The sequence below is a fragment of the Rattus norvegicus genome, chromosome 2 (genome assembly GCF_036323735.1).
Source record: "Rattus norvegicus strain BN/NHsdMcwi chromosome 2, GRCr8, whole genome shotgun sequence".
NCBI lineage: Eukaryota > Metazoa > Chordata > Mammalia > Rodentia > Muridae > Rattus > Rattus norvegicus.
Genome location: NC_086020.1, coordinates 105,027,918 through 105,048,907, shown reverse-complemented (window position 1 = coordinate 105,048,907; position 20,990 = coordinate 105,027,918). Strand labels below are relative to the sequence as shown.

Below are 20,990 nucleotides of genomic sequence, written 5' to 3'. Positions count from 1 at the left end.
AACTCGTTGTTTTTGATAGCTGAGTAATATTCCATTGTGTAGATGTACCACATTTTCTGTATCCATTCCTCTGTTGAAGGGCATCTGGGTTCTTTCCAGCTTCTGGCTATTATAAATAAGGCTGCGATGAACATAGTGGAGCACGTGTCTCTTTTATATGTTGAGGCATCTTTTGGGTATATGCCCAAGAGAGGTATAGCTGGATCCTCAGGCAGTTCAATGTCCAATTTTCTGAGGAACCTCCAGACTGATTTCCAGAATGGTTTTACCAGTCTGCAATCCCACCAAAAATGGAGGAGTGTTCCTCTTTCTCCACATCCTCGCCAGCATCTGCTGTCACCTGAGTTTTTGATCTTAGCCATTCTCACTGGTGTGAGGTGAAATCTCAGGGTTGTTTTGATTTGCATTTCCCTTATGACTAAAGATGTTGAACATTTCTTTAGGTGTTTCTCAGCCATTCGGCATTCCTCAGCTGTGAATTCTTTGTTTAGCTCTGAACCCCATTTTTTAATAGGGTTATTTGTTTCCCTGCGGTCTAACTTCTTGAGTTCTTTGTATATTTTGGAAATAAGGCCTCTATCTGTTGTAGGATTGGTAAAGATCTTTTCCCAATCTGTTGGTTGCCGTTTTGTCCTAACCACAGTGTCCTTTGCCTTACAGAAGCTTTGCAGTTTTATGAGATCCCATTTGTCGATTCTTGATCTTAGAGCATAAGCCATTGGTGTTTTGTTCAGGAAATTTTTTCCAGTGCCCATGTGTTCCAGATGCTTCCCTAGTTTTTCTTCTATTAGTTTGAGTGTGTCTGGTTTGATGTGGAGGTCCTTGATCCACTTGGACTTAAGCTTTGTACAGGGTGATAAGGATGGATCGATCTGCATTCTTCTACATGTTGCCCTCCAGTTGAACCAGCACCATTTGCTGAAAATGCTATCTTTTTTCCATTGGATGGTTTTGGCTCCTTTGTCAAAAATCAAGTGACCATAGGTGTGTGGGTTCATGGGAAACACTTTAAATACAAAAGTGTAACATAAACCCATACACAACTATGTGCAATTTTCTCCCAAACAGTGCACCTGGAATAGAGTTAGCAACAATAGCACTGCTTATTATGTTACTTGGATGTTTTTTTGTTTGTTTTGTTTTTTTCGGGGTGGGGGTTATAGTAGATAGGCAGTATAGTCACTAGCAAACTGAGCCCCAATTCTTTGAAACACTCCCATTTGGCACACCCAAAGTCTGGATTGCTGTATCCCTCTGTTCCCGAGTGCCAAATCTGGACAACTAGCCAAGACACAGGGGTGTCCCCACCTTCTACCTTGTGGCCCTCGGATGGGGGGGCACACTTTGCAGGCAAGGAGGAACCGGCCCCAGAGTCTGAATGACAGCGCTACGGGGTGAGAGCGGCGAGCGGTGTGGGAGGGACAGTACAGTGGGTGCGGCTCTCCTGGGTGAAAAGCGCTGACCTAGTCTGAAGCCAGACTCCGGAATCAGTCCATGGTGGCCGCAGGCTCCCCCGCCCCGCCCCGCCCCAGCCGTCCAGATGCATTACCTGAGCCTGAGTCTGACTTGACCGAAGCCCGGCCCAAGTGACCCTAAGAGGGCAGCGCAAGCACGCGTATTGTGTTCAGGTCTTGGGTGTGCTTAAGCTCTGTTCCCCAGAGAGGCTCTGTGGTGGGCTGTAGGAGTCTCTGCTCCACGCCCTCCTTAAAGGGAGACTCGGTCTGGCCTCTAGGGACAGACTGTCACCAGGAGAGGGAGCACAATCTAATAAATAGAGGTCCTCAGATGGGAGAGGAAAGTCCCTTTCATTCAGTTTACCAGACCTTCTAGAAACTGACCCCAAAGCCAGGTGTCAGGGATCACACCTATCTGAACCTATGCTAGGCTGAAGCCTGAGGCAGAAGTATCACATTGAGTTCAAACTATCCTGGGATGCGAAGACAGACCTGTCTCAGATTCGACAAATGAATGGACAGTCGGACGGACGGACAGACGGATGGATACAGAGTGCGGTGGGGGTGGTGTAGGGGTGGCAGTGGGAGTAGATATGGAATTTGTTTCGCTGGACTTGGTGGTATCTGCTAATCCATTTTCTTTTGAAAGGCGAACACAGAATTGTCAGGTTGGGTGGGTAGTTGTCGGGTGAAGGGGAAGCATTGCTTTTACAAATAAACGTGGATACCGAAAAGCACTATTTTCCAAATTATTATTTTTAGTAGTTCATCTTTATATCAAAAATAATAGGGTGAGTTGCATTATTAAATCACTCACTTATTCAAGATAACTTCAAAAAGCAAATCGAAGTCTTGTGGGTGGGTGTTGTAGAAGCAATAAAGCTTATCTAATTGACCTATGTATGGCATTGACTTTTTATGATGCACTTAACTAGTGACTATACTACAGAATAATGTAAATGTAGTTTTGCACACACTTAGAAATCAAAAAGTTGGTGTGACTCACTTTAGTACTGTTTGCAGTATTATGTTCTGGAGCCATAAGCACTGAATCCCTAAAGAAGGCCTGTACCTTAAATTCTTTCATTGACTCTGGGACATTGGGGGAGTCTATCTTTCATCGTCCACATTTCCATGAATATCTTTATGCAAAATTCTTTTTTTTGTTTTGTCAGTAGCTTAAAATTATTATCTTAGGATTAAAAGCTGTATTTGAAATTAGTAACTCGGAGGTTTTGAAATCTCTTAAGATGGCCAAATTGCTTTCCATGAAGGTCAGGTAAGATTTTATTCCCCCAGTAAGTATTCAGGAGTGCCCATCACACATGCCTACCAGCATCTATCTTTAAGAACCTTGTCAATGTGACAGATGAAAGGGACTCTTGTTTTAATGTGCATTGAATTAAGAGTGAGGTTAAAATGTTTGCAAATATAGGAACCTTTTATAGTTTTCCTGGGAATGAAATTCCACTACCTATGTTTGGACGTGTGGTTAGCAAAGAGAACTAAGAGAACTGTGACAGACTTGAAAAAAGATAAGAAAACAATTTATAAATAAAGAGTATGGCCATATCAAAGCACAGTCCGATTGTTTGTTTTGTTGTGTTGTGTTTTGTTTGAGACAAGTTCTCTCTGTGTAACCCTAGCTGTCCTGGAACTCACTGTGTAAACCAGGTTGGCCTGAGACTCACTATGTAAGCCAGGCTGGCCTTGCACTCACAGAGATCTGTCTGCCTCCTAGGTGCTGGGATTAAAGTCATGCAACACAACACCTGGCCAACATAGTCAAATTGTGCCTTGGTGTGCCCAGTTAACAAAGGTGGGTGGGAGGATGAACCATCGAATAGCATGGGATGAAATAGGTCATGCTGTTGCCCTGTTCTACTGTAGTCAACACAGTGTTGTTTTGAGGGTGACTTAGTTTCAGATGGGTGTCATTTCCTGTAGTAAATCAATATGGCAGACTTGAATTTCTCTTTATTTGGTAGTTTTATTGCATTTAATTAACAAATTTGTTTTAGTTTCACAGATGTATAAGATTCTAAAACTGAGTCCGTTCCTTAGTTTTCTGTTTGTTTATATGTGCATATATACATATGTGAATGATATCATAGATATCATAGCCAATTCAAGTTACTTGTGAAAAGCTTTTCCCGCTATGAGAGATCTGAACAACATCCAAGTTTATTATAGGAAACTCATTCCATTTATACATCTCTAAACATAGAAACGTTTAGAGCAATTTGTCATTTAAAAACAAAGGTGAATCAGTGTCCACTTTTATATTGAAATTTTTCCATACATAACATTATCATAATTTTTTCTGACCTTTGGAAATAGTACCAGAAAGAGCTGTTTAGAATTCAGAGTGTGTTTTGAGTTACACCATATTCTTGAACAGAGTCAGCCTAGCTCAGCAAGATAGAGAAGAATGTCTGCATTTAGCTAACTTGTCTCCTCAGGACAGAAGTTTTAAGCAGACAGTGACTAAGTAGAAATCTGTGATGAGTAGAGCTTGGCATGAGCTGTGGGAATCAGCAGGGCTGGCCACCCTAATGCCAGCAATCGGGAAGGCAGCACAGGAAAGATGGAGAGAGTGGTCCATACCCCACTGTCTCCTACGGAGTGTGAGCCACTTCATTCCTGAAGGCAGGGGATGCCTGAATATCAGAGGCAGCACCGGAGAAAGAGGGCCACGAAATTATTCCATATGCTACTAAGTTGGCAGCTATGCGTCACTATGCTTTTGCCAAATCCACAGGGCGCAAGTGTATGCTATTTACTTGGATGATATTAATGTGTCAGTGCTGATCCAGCCATTGTAACTAATGTGCCAGTCTTGCAAAGGATGCAGACACCAGAAAGGCTGGGTATATAAGACAGAGCCAGGAAACACATGACCAATCTTTAAACCCATCTCTCTATCTCACTGTAAACCTAAACCTGTTTCTTTTTTTAAAAAAATTGTTTCAATAAAAAAGAATAAATTAAAATGGAATACACAGGTTCCTAGTTGATTCAAGCATCCAAATAGGCTCAACACAACAAAACTGGTTGTAGTCATTCCCAAGCCAATCCTCGTGCCATTTGTTCTCTCTGCCTGGCATATTCTTGCTCCATAGTAACCACATGGCTCACCTTTGTTCAGGTGGCTTTGCAATTGTCGGGGAAGTACAAACAAGAAATATGGGGACAGTTACCCTCTTCCATCCAGGTTTCGGCGACTCAGATTATCCCATCTGGTGCTGGCCTCAGAACACATGGCTTCAGAATACTCCAAGGGAGAAGAGGAGAAGAAAGCCCACTAGCTGTGAATAGCTTTGGACTGTAAATGAAATGTGCCCACTCTGCTTAGTCTGTTGGCCAACACCAACCATCCGGCGCCCCTTCACTGCAGAGGAGACCAGGAAACAAAACAGAATCGAGCTGAGATTTATTTGACTGTCATTGACGGTGACAATACCAGCATCTAGGATAGCCTGGTACATGGTAGAAATTCCAGATAATTTTATGAAGCCAATGAACAACTGTACATTGGCAGTCTGTATTAGTGAGAAGACGGGGGATATCACTGACCTAAGAGTGTCCTGAAGTAGGATTACAATAATGAAGAATCTTCCTTAGAATGTACCTACAACCATGTGGCTTTCTAGGCCTGACCCAGCTCTGAGTAAAGACACAAAGGTATTTACTTTTCATGATTAAGGTTTTTGCTTACTCTTGTTCCCAACTAGCTCAGATAATCTAATTAGCCCATTTATTCTGATCTAAATTCTACCAGGAGGTTTCCTAGATACCTCTCCTTCAGTCTCAGCCTACCTCCTCTGTGACTGGCTGGTGAATTCTCCTCTCCTGACACTTTCCCAGAGTTCCTATATCAGCTGGAAGTCCCACCTATTCTCTCTTCTTTTGCTATAGGCCATCAGCTTTTTATTAAACCAATAAGGACATAGAGAGGGAATGTGTACAAAATATGATGTAGAAATATAAGTTATAATACCAAAGTCTGGTCTGCACTCAACTCTCTGCCAGCATAGAAATCATTATTTGAACAATATGACAATCTTTAGACAGTGCACAAAAAGATCACCTCCAACTTATACCCAACAGTTTATTGAGTGCTTATTTAGTATAAGACACTTGATGACAAGAACACACATGAATGAGATGTAGTCACTGATACTTAGCCAGGGACCCACAATAGAAATAAACTATGAGAACTTAAAAGGCCAAATTCTCCTGCAATTTACAAGAATGAGATTTTATATCCAAGCATTGTTAACATACTGGGCATAAGGCACTCGGTCAGTAATGGCTTCCCACAGTCATAGAAGGGAGATCTGTCTATATTCTATTTTTGTGTTCTCAGTATCAAGCTGCCTTTGAGCTTTTCATTTTCCCATTGATGTTGACACATCCATCAACAATCTTCCACTCAGAGCAGAGTAGGCTGCAGCCACAGGCCACTCAGTTAAAACTAAGATTGCTCAAAGCTTTCAAGAATTTCCCCAACTAATATTTTCAAAAGTCTGATATTTTCAGAATGAGCACATTTTACCCCACCTACACCCCTACAAGGAAAACCTCAGCCTGGTGTCTTGGGACCACTGCCAGAACTTGGTGACAGAAAAAGGTTGGAAAGGGATATGAGGCATGGCTCTCGGCTAAAGAACAAAGGGCAGAGATAACAGAGAGTTTGGAATTAAACAACGAAAGTCCCAGGGGGAAAGTGGGCAACAATATGCACATCGTCAGTAAATCAGACCTGCCTTACCATTCTGCATGAGAGTGCTTTGCTTGCAAAAAGGACACATTACTTTGTTAACACAAATTTAAAAAATTAGTCAGCTGAGAAAAAACATTCAAAATGATAGCAGTGTTCCCTTCTCTTGTTTACTATTAGTCCATGCAGGGCCTTAGTTAAATCAGTTTGATAGCTCAAGATGCCTACCCCAATCATCATGTCTGTTTTCAAACTAGTTAGGAAAAGTTTATGATCAATGTGCAGCCTGTCAAACCTAGAGGCTTATGATGATCATTTACATCATCCCACAGTTCCTTTGGGTAGGAAATCCAGGCATATTTAACTTGGTTCTCTGACTCAGGCTTTGTCCTATATTAGCATTCAAGGTATCAGCCCAGCTTCTCATGTTGGGAAGGATCTGCTTCCAAGACACCCAGTTTCTAGCAAGATCCTGCTTGCTGCAATGAGTTGGCCTCCAATCCTCACTCACCATTGGCCAAAGGTGTACTCAGATCCTTGTGGCATGGGCGTCTCCATAAAGCAACTCACTACCTGGTAACTTCGTACATGCAAGCAGAAAGAACTAGCAAGAATGTGAGTGAGACAAGCCAAAGTCTTTGACAAGCTGGCCTGGGAAGTGACTCCCCTTTGTTTTAATGCTACATTCCCTTGCTCAGCACACGAACTCAGACCACACACAAGAAGAGATTACCTGATGCATGTGCAGCAGGTAGAGTCTCTGGGGAAATTTATTTCTTTTTGTTTATTTATTTAGTATGTATTTGTGTAAGTCTGTAAGGGTTCAGGTGCACCTGTGCTTTGAATGTCAGAAAGTTGGTCTCCTGCCATGTCATGGGGAGGTGGGTGAAAGGTAAAACTCAGGCTCTCAGTGTACAAATAAACTCCTCTACCCACTGAGCCTCCTGGCCAGCCTTCCAGTAGTCATTTCAGATACGATTAGCAAAGAAGGGTCCTCCTTTCTAAGACTTCCTAAAATTACATGTGCCAAACCTCCTTGCTAAATATTGTCCCGCAGTTAGCTTCAATGTAGGCTAGAAAATATAACAAGTATTCTGAATGCCAACCAGACCCTCTAAAATGAAAGTCTGGGGTCAAGGAGATGGCTCAGTCACTAAAGCACTTGAGGATCAGAATTCAATCCCAGAATCCACTTTTTAAAGCAGCTGCACACATGATAATGTGTGCTTGAAATTCCAGTTTGAGTCTCCCTGTCCTATTTAATGAGTTCAAGGCTCAAAAGAAACCCTGTCTCAAAAATAAGGTAGACATTGTTTCTGAGGAATGATATCTAGGCTTGTTCTGGCTTTCATACATGCATATGCACCCACATAAGCATGAACGTACACATATGCACACACACACATACACACACACACACACACACACACACACACACACACACACACATCCAGCTGCTAATTTTGATACACCAAACTAGCTCAATGACTGAGCAGTGCTAAACCCTCTACACAGCTAGCATGCACTCCCCTCTGATATCTCTGAGTTAATGTGTTTTAAAATCTACATTTCATCTCCACTGTCCCAGATCCAATAGGGGCCACTTTCCCAGATTCTTACATGCTGATAAGCCCTTAAGTCTGCTCTCTTTGTTTTCCCGTCATGGTGATTTTGTCTGTTCTTCTTCTCCTTGGTGCCTTGCCCACACAATCTAAAAGTCTTGCCTCCATCCGCTTATCCAGCCATTGACTGTATGCAATTCTTGCCAGCTGGGAGCAGGGTCCCTTAACATCTGGAAGTGCGGCTTTTGGGAGTCGAATTTGGACAAAGCATTAGATTCAATCCCCAAACAAGTACTTTATTCATTTAGTTCTCACCAGTAAATTGGATTTATATATATATACATAACTTTTTACAGTGTAAATTTCCTGACAGCCTGTTTTAAACAAACAAGCAAGCAAACAAAAAAGAGTTCTTTGTTTGGCCTAGCTGCTTCTACATGGCAGCTTCCAACCACAGGAGTTACATCCAGCCAGGGCCACTGTCAGACTTCAGTGGGCATGCTGAGTGTGCAACCCAGAGGACTGGAACCCCACTGTGAAACAGAAGGAGCCCACCAGTTCTTTAGCATGTTGCAAGTCCACATCTGACTCATTTTCAATTACCCCTAAGAATTGAAGGGGAAGACAGGGGACACAGAGAAGAGCTCCAGTAGGTGAGAAGGAGGCAATTTGGGTTTGCAGAGTCTCACAAATAACATAGTAAGAAGTGTGTGTGTGTATGTGGGTGTGTGCATGTGTAAGACAACTTGCCCTCCACTTAGCTTAGCTCACTGCAGGACATGGAGACTCTGCCTCCCTCACACTCCCTGACTCTCCTGATTTTTCCCTTAGTTCCATCTGTCTTGCTCCTTTTGCTTTCTGAGAAGCCTGACCCTCTCTCCCAGACTCTTATTCCCGACCAGCTGCTCCCCTGACCTGTTTACCTTTCTCCAGAGACTCTGCTTCCCTCTGGCTTAATTCTCTTACGCTCTGTCTGCTGGCTAGTTCTCCATCCCTTCCTTCTGTGCTTTTCCCCCTCAATCCTGCCTTAATTTGTTTCTCCTTTCTCACACTTTCTTAGTGTTTCACCACTGACGTTAGTGCAGAGCCCACGGACCCTCCTCAAGAGTCCTACTCTCAGAGTCCATTCCCTTCTGGGGCTCAGTGCCTGGTAAAGAAGAGCAGAAGTTCAGCCATTGTGGGAAACTGCTGTGGACTGGGGCCACTGAAAGGCTGCCCAAGAGTGGAAAGGCTATAAAAAGCCCCATTCATTGAGATCCATTTTGCAGACACCCTGGAGGACTGTGGGTACCTCTGCACAGACATCTTTGCGATCTAATTCCCACAAATCACTACTAATTCAGAGTGTCTCACAAATAGACGTCCTGTAGCCCCTGTGCAGAGCCAGCCCTCTTGCTGGAAGATTGGAAGTCCTGAGCATGGAAAACGGTCCCACCTTTCTGCCGAGCCTGATTCCTCAGTCCCTAGTTCTTCCTAGATGTGTTTGTGTGAAGGTACAAATATGGGAAATGTCAGAAAGTCATGAAGTGAATGTATGATCTAATTTATTTTGGCAGAAGATAAAGAACAGAGACATGAAATACCAATTTAAGCCAGATGTTCTGAAAACAATTAAACAAGAGGGATAGGAAGAAGACCTATGTGTAAAATGCAGCTAAAGAGGCCTGATATGGCATCATCAGCCTTTTTATGACACTGAGTGATGTGAATAATTTATCTCATTTCACCCTGCATTAAGTACCGGGATGATTAATATTTCAGAACGCATTAACCCTTATCTGCCTCAGTTTACCATTTCCTGAGGCCTGGGGGCCTTCTGGAAAACCTCTCTGCTGCTCTTATGCTAGTCAACAGTAGTAGTCTAGCCACTAGTCCCTTGTCAGGAATCCACAAGGAATCTCAAGTGACAGCCTATGCTACCTATTAAGGGGACACTTTCCCCCTTATAAGCTTCAGATCTTCCTGAGTCTGGGCTGACTTCCTCCTACGGTCCAGGCCTTTCCATCTCATTTATCCATCCCTTTAATTCCTAAGGCAAATGTCCAGTCCGAGAGTTTACTTCTCACACTGGACTTTACCTGATCCCTGAACTCTTGAATTTCCTGCCATTTTTCCTTGGTGTGGATGAATACCGGCCAGTCTTCTTCACCAGACCTCAAGGCCTTCTCTGCCCGGGTACCACCACCCCTCCACCTCCAGCGTCATCCTCCTGCTTCACCCCATACATCCCCTTCCATACAACCCAGCTACCCCACAGCCAAGCTCCTCCATCTCCACTTCCACTTTTATCGTTGTCCTCCTCAGAGGAACAGGATTGGCCCTGCCTCCCCGGGACCCACTCCAGCTGATAAAACTGCCACTTCATGAGCTTGTGACCACTCGGAACTACTACCACCAGACAGACAGAGTTATCCTGGAGAGGAGACATGAATGTCTGCCTAGCAGGGACGTGGGAACAGTAAACTGGTTAGAAGCAGGGGCTTGGGAGACACCGGAAACAGCTATAAGGACTCAGCTGGCTCTTTCCAGAGCAATGAAAAGAAAAGAGCAGCTTTTTCTAAGAGGCATAGACTCACATTTTCCATGCGATTAAGAAGGCACTGATTGCCCGTGGCAAAAAAGTGTTTTTTAACCAGAGCTTTTCAGGATGCGGGGGTGGGGGGTTATGATGGACAGGAAGACTTTTCCAGGCCGCTCCTTCATGTTGCTATTGCCCACATCCTATTAAAGGAGGTGTAAAATAGACGGTCACGGGTCTATGAAAGTGATATACAGCAAGGAGGGGTCAGAGTCACTGCAAAGCTCAACATATCAGAGTTTTTGAACCATTTCTGTGCTTCAGAGCCTGCCATCCTAGTTGGGATTCTGGGCTTTTAGGAACATCAATTCCATTGTGCCTGGAGCAACCACTGAGGCTGGACAGAAGAATGTGGCGCTATCTGCCTCTCCCTTCCCCAGATGCTCCCGTCTCCATCCAAGGTGTCTTTTGCCTCCTCATCCTGAAGGCTGCGTCTCCTAGTTTTATAGACTAGCCCCCTGTCTACTGCCTTACTCCCACTTAAGACCATCTCAGACTTTATCTTTCAAATTAGAATTTCAGAATAATTTTCTCTGTGTCCATTTTCCAGCTGTGTCTCTTGCCTTAAGTCTCTTTTTAGAATGAGGCAAGAAATGAATGAGCAAATGAATGATATCTCTCTCTTCCCCTCCCTGTCCCCTCCTCCTGTGTGTGTGTGTGTGTGTGTGTGTGTGTGTGTGTGTGTGTTTATCTGTATGATAACAACAGAATTGTCCCCATAGCCAATCGTCTCAATTGTCTCATAATAGACCCTATCACAAGGACCATGTGACCTGCCTGGGTGAGGCAGTTAGCTACAATCAGATCATTCTTTCCTAGAAACTGTCAAGACTGCCATGTTTTTGATTAAGCCTCTCATAGCAAACGACCTTCTCTGGTACTTACCTACATACCCATCTAAAAGTCAAAACCCAAACAGGATGGGTGACAACTTTCAGGCAGCTCTTCTATGTGCTGAGTAGCTCAGCCTTCTGCTAAGAGCATACCAGAGAGTTATAACCTCATTGACTTTTTAGTCATTGGGTCACTTCCCTTGGCCTCCTGCTCAACTCTTTTCCAGCTGTGCCCACAGGCCCAGCAGACACCTGAGGAACAATTGCAGGTGACCCTGATGGTTTATAGGACCAGCCTACAAAACAGCAATGCATAAAACAAAAGACAGTCCCAGGGACCCATTGGGCTGGCCAGGGAGGCAGTTAGGAAGGGCATCAGTCCAGTCTTAGAGAGGCTCTGCCATGAGGCTGCAGGTGTCAGCTGGACCATGGGACCCACAACTCTACAGCAATGCCTTAATCTGCACTTGAGCAGACTCCCCTGGTCCTCTGCTCCTGTCAGCATCTGAAGGAACATCCTACACAGACTAGGATGATTCAGCATGGAGGGTGCAGATGTGCAGGAGTCTTGAGTATCTTAATGAATTCTCAGCAATGGAAGAAAGAATTGGCATCTAAGGGAGACAGACTGACAGGAGGGAGAAGCCTCAAGTATGACAAGGGAAGCAGCAATTAAAAGAGCAGAGTGTGATTGAGGAGGAGGAGTGGCTGGAGAAGGGTAGATCAGTGTGAGGACTAAGGGGCACCTAGGGAAGTGCCTGACATATGTGATTCTCAGGGATGTTCTGTGGAGAAAAATCCATTTAGAAACAAAAAGGGAATGAAACGAGAATTTGTTACATTATTTAAAGTTTTCTGGGGGATGGGGTATTCAGGAGAGAGGAGAATTCCCCAATAGAGAAATAAGGGAATCATAAGGGCTTTAAAAGTGACTCAAGAAAAATAAAATAAATAAAAAGAATGCAAAATGTTGTAAAGCTGTGAAATTAATGGCAGCCAAGATTCTTGGTTCATTTTTAAATCTGCTTAACAGGAAAAATGAAGGAGGACCATTGGTACACTGGGTTGTTACGTCATCCTTGAAAACATGGTTGCAGAAATCATGGGCAGAGCTAAATGTGAGGCAGCCAGTGTATCCTAGGATGGGCAGAGCTAGCCAGAAACTGGGCCCCACAGTGACCACAACCTGCCTACCTCACAATGCCTGCTTTCTCTCCTCTGGATGTTTGGCTTCCTGAATGTTTCAGTCTTTTGTGGGAGTCCACATCATGTCCAGAGCAGCAAAGCCCAAAGGTGCCCTTGTAACAGGTCATGCCGGCATTAGTAAATTCTTGTGTGGGCGCTATTGCTTTCTGGGTTTATGGCTTCGGGCTGGCTCAGAACCTCATGGAGTATTATCTGCAGTGAAGATGAAATGGGTCAAGTATGAACAAGTGTCCATCAGCACTGGGTCATGCAGGCTCTGTGAATCTAACTGCCCTGCTTCTTGCCCATGCCTATGGTCTAAAGGCCCTCCTACATGATCCTTGGAATACTCCTGAATGGGATTTTATTGTCAATTTACTAGAGAATACTTGGGTCTAAAACCCTAGGAGAGGAAAAGAAGAGAGACAGTAAAGTTTTAACCCCCCGAAAACTGAATGTCTTTCCACCAAGCCACTATACATAGCTATCCATTAGCACTCAAGCCCCACCCTCAAAGATGTCTGTGGGGTCCAGCTTCACCCCAAGAGACCCTGCAGACGACTATGAGACACTGCTACTCTGTCATGGCAGGACGAGAGGGGGAAGAGAGGGAAGGAAGGGGGACAGTCTGGAAACAAAACTGAATGCTGAACTGAGGGGGGGCAGTGTGTGTGTGTGTGTGTGTGTGTGTGTGTGGTGTGTGCTCTTGAGGCCTGTCCACACAAAAAGTTTGGTTAAAAGAGGAGGGGGAACTGGGATGGGGAGGCAGTGATTAGATTGTAAAATGAATAAATAAGTAAATTAATGAAAAAGATGTACTGTAGAGCCCTGTGTGCTGACACATGCTTGTAACCCAGCACCTGGGGAAAGAAGCATGTGGATTCCTGTAAGTTTGAGATTAGCCTAGTCTATATAGGGAGTTCCAAGATAGCCAAGATTACAAAGCAAGGTCTTGTCTCAACAAGTGAAAAATAAGTTCGATAGGGCCCAGCAGGTAAGGATGCTTGCCACAAAGCCTGACAGTTCAAGCTTGATCCCCAACAACCCATGCAGGGAAAGGAAAGAACCAACCTAACAAGTTGCCCTCTGACCTCTACCTGTGTGCTATCCCACACATGTAAAATGTAGTTTAAAAGTTTAAAAGAGATGTAAGACTGAATTTCTAAGCATGGAGCAGTGGGATTTCTGGAGTAATCTGGGGGCAGAATCTGTAGGACTCCATTGAAGCCAGTTCTGGGGTAGAAAGATAGAAAGAAACCTACTGGGTCCCACTTCTCTCTTTGACCCCTTTGTATCTGTGAGCCTGGCAATGGTGGGTGATTTCCGGGTTGCTACCAGCTTGTACTCTGCAACTATGTATGAGTCATTTTCATTTGCCTGTTTCTAAATAGCTGCAGGAGACAGCCTGTCCCCTCTCTTTCCAGACATGGTTTCTTTGGGTAGCCCTGGCTGTCCTGGAACTTGATGTGTAGATTTGGCTGGACTTGAACTCAGAGATCTACTTGCCTCTGCCTCCCTAAAGGCATGCACCAACAGGCTGCCCTAGAATTTTCATTCGTTTTTAACAAGAGGGCTTCTACCTCGTGCTTGACCATGGAGATTATACAGAGGGTTAGACCAGCACAAAACCCAGAGCTCTTGTACTTTGCTCAGATTTTTCAGTGCTTTTTCTGGACTCTATTCTCCACTCTGCCCACACAGCTGGTGGTGACTATAGACAAACTCAGCACTCCATGCCTGTCATTCAAGGCCATGTGTCTATCTGACATGCAAATCATCCTCAATGCATCAGGCTCACCAGGCAGTGCTATACGACTTCAGAAGAGAATTCTGCTCCCTAGAAGATGAGAGAGAGCTGCATTATGGTCCAGTTCCCCAACTCAGCAATGATTCTGTGACAGAAATGACTGACTGCCACCTGCAACCCAAGCCTAGTGTGCCTTCTTCCCAGAAGGCACTCTGTGATCTGGGGGTAGATAGGAGGCTACTACCAAATTGCAACTTGGAGCAACTTGCTTGGGTTTTCTGACCCTCAGTCTACTCATCTTTAAGATGTGGACACTGATAGACACCACATGGGATTACAAGAAGTATAAACCAGGAGGTATAAATACAATATTTTTGTAAACACAGACCTTAGACAAAGGGCTGTTGATTATTGGTTAATTATTCATGAAGCTACAGAAACCCATACCAATTAAGGATTTTATTTTAATGAGGTCTCGCTCTATTGCCCAGATGGGTTGATTCTTCCCACCTCAGCCTCCTGGTTAGCTGGAACTATAAGATATACTGCCCCCATTCCCAATTCAAGGGATTATTTTTAGAAACCTTATCTAGAAGCTGGAATGCAAAAGCTGGAAGCTCTTCTTCCCCCTCCCCCTCCTTCTCCCCCTCCTCCTCCCCCTCCTCCTCCTCTTCTTCCTCTCCTTCTTCCTCCTCCTCTTCTTCCTCCTCCTCCTTCTAGTATAGCCTGGACTAACATCTCCTATAAAAGCTTGTTGCTTTACACATTAGTATTCTACAGTCCCCTGCTGGTCTCTTCTAGAGTGTAGGGTGTTCATCCACTTAGCAAGAGGCATTCTTCACTCTCTGCCTCCCCGATGGGCAGTGTGGAGCTGGTATTGGGGATATCAGGAGTATGGCAACCAGAGGGCAGTCATGCTGTTCTAAGCAGAACCACTTGCCTCATTGTGGAGCCCATTCTGAGAAGCCGGGAAGTCCTGCAAAAACTTACTCTGGTTAATAAAGGCCAGAGCCTAGGGCCTGGGTTCTCTTTTTGTGTCTGCACCAAACTCTGTCTGAAAACAGGCCTATCTACGATGAGGTACTGAGCTCTGCTTTCTGCCTGTAGCCTGATGCCCAACAGTCTCGAAGACCATATTAGGTTGCTCCACTAGGAAGAACTGATGGTCTCTCCTGGCAGGATCTGAAGGCCAGTGTCTACGTAGTGGATATATATGAGCGGCATATCTACTGGAATTCTCAGATCCCCTTCATGCAGATCTGTCCATTCACACGCTGTCACAAAGTGATTCAACACTAAATAAATGGAACTCTGTTGCAGAACTAGCCCACCCACTGACTTACTTTGTGGCTTGGACAAGCAGTTTCCTTTGAGCCTCAGTTTCCTCGCCTATAAAGTGAAGGCTTTGAGAGATGGCTCAGCAGTTAAGAGTGCTAGCTTCTCTTCCAGAGAACTTGATTTTGATCCCTAGCACCCACCTAGCCACTCACAGCCATCTGATTTCCTTTCCAGTGGATCTACTGTCCTCCTGTGGCCTTCACAGGTACTGCATGTATATGATGTTCAAAAACATCTATGCAGACAAAACACCTGTACACATAAATGGGAAAGGCATCAGTAGGAACGATGTGGACTTTGCACTAGATGCCTAATAGTTTTTCAGTCTCTGATACTGATACTCTGTTATTGTCACAGAATATACCACCAAGCCAAAGGTCAGAAATTATTTTTGGATTCCTTACCTAGAAGTTACAATGACACCTCTTTTCTTTCCCTTTTAGCATCCATTTTTTTTCATAAGCTGACCTCTGCAGCAACACTCATCAACTTATTTTGTAATTTTCTTAGCATAATAATCCTATAGTCCTCTACTGACCTCTTTTCCAGTCTCCTGTGACTTCTTGTCTCTTGGGGGTAGAGACTAAGTCAAGTTCAAGGCCTCCAGGTCATGCTGTGGCTTCTCAGTCTAGATTGGAACTTGAACCCTTAGGAAGGTTCACCACCAGCTGTGGTTTTTTACATGACAAAACCCAGCCTCACTTGGCTGGATACTTACAAATGCTACTCAAAGAAGGTCCTCAATGGCTGTGGGGAGGCTGCCCTTCAGCTGGCTGTATGGATGTTTACCAGGTAGGGGCTACCTCAGTTTCCCAGTCCTTTCCTCTAGGTCTCAACCCATCAAGGATACTGTCTGGCTATCTACGTTGCCAATAGTGGGTAGGAAAACACCATGGGTCAGATCCCCTGGCCTGGGATTCTGTCAGCAAGCATCATTGGAACCTCTGGCTCCTAGAACCTCTTGGGACTCATGCCAGCACCCTATTTTTCACCTCCAGGAAGGGCAGGCCACATGACAGCCTGCCAAGCACAAGCTGCCGTTAAAATGAGAAGAGAGATGTTTCTTTATAATTTCCCCCTTTGAAATAAACCCAGACATAAGAACAACAGAAACACACACACACACACACACACACACACACACACACACACACGGGTTTTAGTGGAACCCAAATGGAAGGCTAAAAGCCCAGTGGGCTGTTTCCATAGGGGATTCTTGTCTCTGGAATTTTGTCTTCTCCTCCCCGCCCTGTCAGTAACATCTCCCACCCAATCTCTGGGTCTGAGCTTTCTGGCCTAGGGTAGCCTTCCCCCTGCCATCTTCCTGGAAGTGTTTCAGATAGGAGATAGGCATGTGATAGGAGGTGGGAAACCTGGTCACTTCCTGGACACAGCTCAGTCTGGAGAGACCTGTGGTTTCAGAGATATGAAGAGAGGGGACTGGGGACCAAGACCAGCTCTGTCCAAACACCTGGATCTATCGAAATACAAAGAGAGTAAATTAAGACATCTAAAAGAAAGTACTGTAAGGAATTCCACTCACCCACATGGCCCACACCCCTTCTCATTACACAGTTACAGTTTTCCATATTAACTATACAGATCCAGCTCAGTGCGGAAAGATTAAGGATACAAAGGCCTTTTCCTCTTCTTCCAGTTTGGTTCAAGGATTTCCCTGTGGGGTAAAGAGCTCTCATCAGTTCCACTTGGAGTCTCCTAAAACAGAAATGTTGGTCTGCTCTGGATGGGAGCAGGGGTGGGTGTTGTGGGAGTGGGGCTTGGACAGGGAAACTGCCCTGGTGATAGCTGCTGCTCTTATAAGTGGTACCAGTCATTTCAAAACAAATATTCCAGAATGGCCACCATATACCAGAGGCTCCTGTGGGCAGGAGATACAGCACATACCAACAAGCAAAAATATCAGCTCTTATCTCAGACTGTACATGTGTGCTCTTCCAGAGGAGAAAAAAATCAGAGATGATAATTAACCAGCTTATGGAGGGGTTAGGTTTGCTCATGGACGAGTTGCTTCTGGTACCAGTTGAACAGAGAGCCCGACTCCTAAGGTTTGGGTGAGACATACAGTCAAAGCCAACATTAACCTGAAAAAAAAAACACAACAAAACAAAAATCATGGAGGGCTAAGAGCCATGAATGAATTAAAAAGCCATGAGGTCTCAGATGAACTAGGTCAGAAAGTACAGGGAGGAGGGAGACAGTATTGTAGCCAAGAAGAGATGCCTAGAGAAAGGGATACTCCACAGGGCCAGTAATAGCATGGGTAAAAACCAGAATGTGTCCTTTTGAAGCTTAATTGGGAGACCACATGGGCCCCTGACCAGCAGGGGATGGAGGAAGGAAGTTAACAGGAACCAGTGCAGCTAGGCCAAAGGCACAGACTGGAAGTGGAGGCCACACAGCTGCCACCGAAGAGAGATGGGTGGGTTTGCCAGTACACAGCCCACCAGAAACCTTCAGCAGACTGGCATTGCTTTTCAATTCCACATTCCAGGAGAGTGAAAGGCCATCTTGGCTAAGAAAATGGCTAGAGATGCTGTGCTCTTTTAATTACCCAGTACATACTATGTAGCAAAGTCAGTAGCAAGTGGGAAGGATACAACAGCAAGAAGACCCTGCCCTGGTGGTAAGAACTGCCATTCTGAAGACCAGGGCTCCAAAAGCTCTTAGCAAGGTAGCTTTGGGGCTGTGACCTCTGCAGGCTCTTGTAGTTCCAGCCTCTCAGCCTGGCACCTAGGAAGAGTGATTTATTCTGTGAATTAGGAACCTTAACTCGGGGAGCAATCCTGTCGTGGCAGGGGAAGCTCTGTGTGCCGAGATGACTCTGTGTGTACAGAGACAAACAGCAGCAGAAGGCCAAGTGTCTCTAGAGATGGGTATAGAGCCTTTTTTAGCAGAAGGAAGAAGTGTCATTTGGCCTTGCTAGTCCATTCTGAGTCTGTTTTTCTATCTTCTATCTTGTCACGTTAAAGTTATCCTGCTTCCATTCCCAGCCTGGACTGTCTGCCTATCTCTTAACCCCCTCCCCCATGTTCTCTCTCTCTCTCTCTCTCTCTCTCTCTCTCTCTCTCTCTCTCTCTCTCTCTCTCTCTTTCTCCTCTCTCCTCTCTCCAAAGTAAACGGGAAAAAAACAACAAAAAATTAAAGCATGAGAAATATACACATGAAAACACGCGTGTGCATGTGCATACATACACGTACACACACAAACACATTTGCAAAACACTACATGTACTTAAATGCCACTGCTGGTCCCCTTTCCCTCTGTTTGGGCACTCTTGGACTGGCTCCTCCAGTCCTATCTTTCCAGAGGGTAGTGGTATTTGAGTCCTGGTGGATAGTCAAATATTTGCCATTCTCATCACAGAGGTCAAGCTGACAAGATAAATTTATCTCCGGTCATTTGTGTGTGTTTACATATTTTTACAAATACATGCTCGATATAGACACACCATTTGCAACTATAGTCGTGGCGCTTCATCAAGTCACGTGCAAAAGCGTGGCCTCGAGTGCAAAAGTGCCCCTCCCACCAGGGAAAGGCTGCATAAAACAAAAGCCAACTGACTTAGGGCAGCGACCGTTGGCCACAAAGGCGCGAGCGCAGTGATCCCAACAGCAAATCCAGGGGGGAAGGAGTTCGTGTGAGCATACAAGCTGTTGGGGGGACCCTCAGTAGAACTGGTAAGTACAGACAATCATGAAAACCCTTCCTCCAACGGGTGAAGTACCCAGAATATGCCAGACACTGTTCTGGGTGCTGCTACTTAAGCCAAGGGCTTATCAGGGGTCTGATCTTCAGGCGACAGACACCTTTCTACCACACCATGCCTATGCCTCACACCCTGCTCTGTGCATGCTAGGTACTCACAACAAGTCAAGCAAACAACTACGTAAAGACTTCTCAGGACTCATGCCCTCCATACCGGCGTTAAATAAGACCTGTAGAGACCGTCCTTCATGGAAACTGGTGGCCAGAAGGAGGCGCTGTGAATTTACGTGGCAGGCTAGGCCCAACGCTCACCTTTTTCAGCTTAGGAAATTGGAGGCTTTGGTTGGTGGTACTGGACTCCCGGCATCCACAGGGCTAGAGACAGTAATGCCAGCCAGGTTGGCCCTTGGGCAGTAGACGTTGCTTAGCACCTAGGAGATGGAATTTTATGAGCTTGCACAGGTAGCAAACGCTGCCATCGAGCCTATGTGTTCAAGTGAGAAGGCGAGGATCTGTACTTAGAGCTCCCTGCAGTAGTAGCCCCTGCTTCAACACCCCTGTGGCCAGCATCAAAATTCTGAAAAGTCAAAGTCTCTGTAAGGGCTTCCAGGGCAGTGGGCTGCTGTGCAAGCTCTTGGTCCTCGTCTGTCCTTGTTGGGAAAGATCGTTGAGAATGACTGTATTGCTCTTTCAGTCCTTACTCATATTGGTGTCTTTACATGCTCATAAGACCATGAATGTATCATCACACCCAGGATGAAGCAACAGGAATGCGAACGATGATCCATGTTTGGCCACTTCCTTTATCAATGTTGCGGTCAGTTTTGTGAAATGAGCAATCTCTTTCTTTGAGGATATCAAACCCTCTGCAGTACAAGGTTGCCAAGTGTTCACATGGACCCTACTGTGTCTATCATATCCCACATTTCAATAATCTGTGCCAACTCTGGGTAATTCCGTTAAGGGTTTTTTCAGATTTGTTCATCCACTCAATCAGCCAATTCTTTGTTTCTTTAAACTTTGATTCAACCTCTAAAGTGAAGCTGTGTCAGGTCTGATCTTTCTTAGCTTTCTCAAAACTGCTTTGTGGTTGGGTGGTTTTTTGGGTTGTTTTGTTTTCTTTCTTTTTTCACTGACCACATGATGCATCATTACAATGCTAGAGATAGGCTTTGGATTTCTTATATACAAATTTATATTCATACATATTTGTATAGAACTCTCGTGCCTGCTCTTTTTTTAAAACTTCTAGGATATTGTGGTGGTTCTATTATCCACCTTTTGAGGCAATAGATATGGCACACACATTTTCATGCACAGATCTGAGTGATATAAATTTAGCATAATTATCCAGTGAAACACAGCAGTCTACTTCCAGCCTGGTGAACACTATATAGTCCCTGGGCCACATGAGAGAGGAAAGTTTTAGCACAGTGAGAACAACATACTTTATAGATATTCTGGTAAGGAATGATATACTCTACCAGAAAATAAAACAACATTATATCCCTGGGCAAATAGTAAATCTTCAAAACAAACAAACAAAAAGCCTAAACAATCAAGAGACCTGCATGTCTTAGCACTCTCCCTCCCTTTCTTTTAAACAGGAGATGGGGTGAATTGGCTCTGTCCACATTAAGGGTGGCCTCAAGAAAAGACATGCAACAGGTAAATGACAGAAGTAGGAAGAGCGTCTGTAGGTCAAGGTCACCTGATTTGTACATATCAGCTTACCTATGATAGTTGTATAAATGTAGTAAGTACTAATACTGCAGAGACAGAGGACAATGACTTGTGCTGACACATCCAAGGGCACCCATATGGAGGATGAAATCGAGGAGAC

At 44.7% G+C, this 20,990-nt stretch overlaps 2 long non-coding RNA genes across 29 annotated transcripts in view; one reads left to right on the top strand and one right to left on the bottom strand.

Moving 5' to 3' along the window:
• Nucleotides 1-1,485: 1,485 nt before the first annotated feature.
• LOC120100782 (uncharacterized) lies at nt 1,486-19,785 on the bottom strand. 7 transcript variants are annotated; one of them, XR_005500825.2, is made up of 4 exons: nt 19,460-19,785; nt 16,964-17,522; nt 14,134-14,172; nt 1,486-12,548 (listed from the first exon to the last, which is right to left on the bottom strand). It is a non-coding gene; the product is annotated as an uncharacterized LOC120100782 (long non-coding RNA). The 7 variants fall into 7 exon arrangements; XR_005500824.2 differs by having other exon boundaries at nt 1,489-12,548; nt 15,426-17,522; XR_005500823.2 differs by having other exon boundaries at nt 1,486-14,172.
• The window catches only part of LOC103690087 (uncharacterized), a 132,234-nt gene continuing 130,220 nt past the window's right edge, over nt 18,977-20,990 (top strand). For 18 of the 22 annotated variants that reach the window (XR_010063781.1, XR_005500807.2, XR_005500816.2 and 15 more), the window contains exons 1-2: nt 18,987-19,119; nt 20,755-20,815. This is a non-coding gene — a long non-coding RNA (uncharacterized LOC103690087). The other 4 variants (XR_010063782.1, XR_010063780.1, XR_010063778.1 and 1 more) reach the window with 3 other exon arrangements.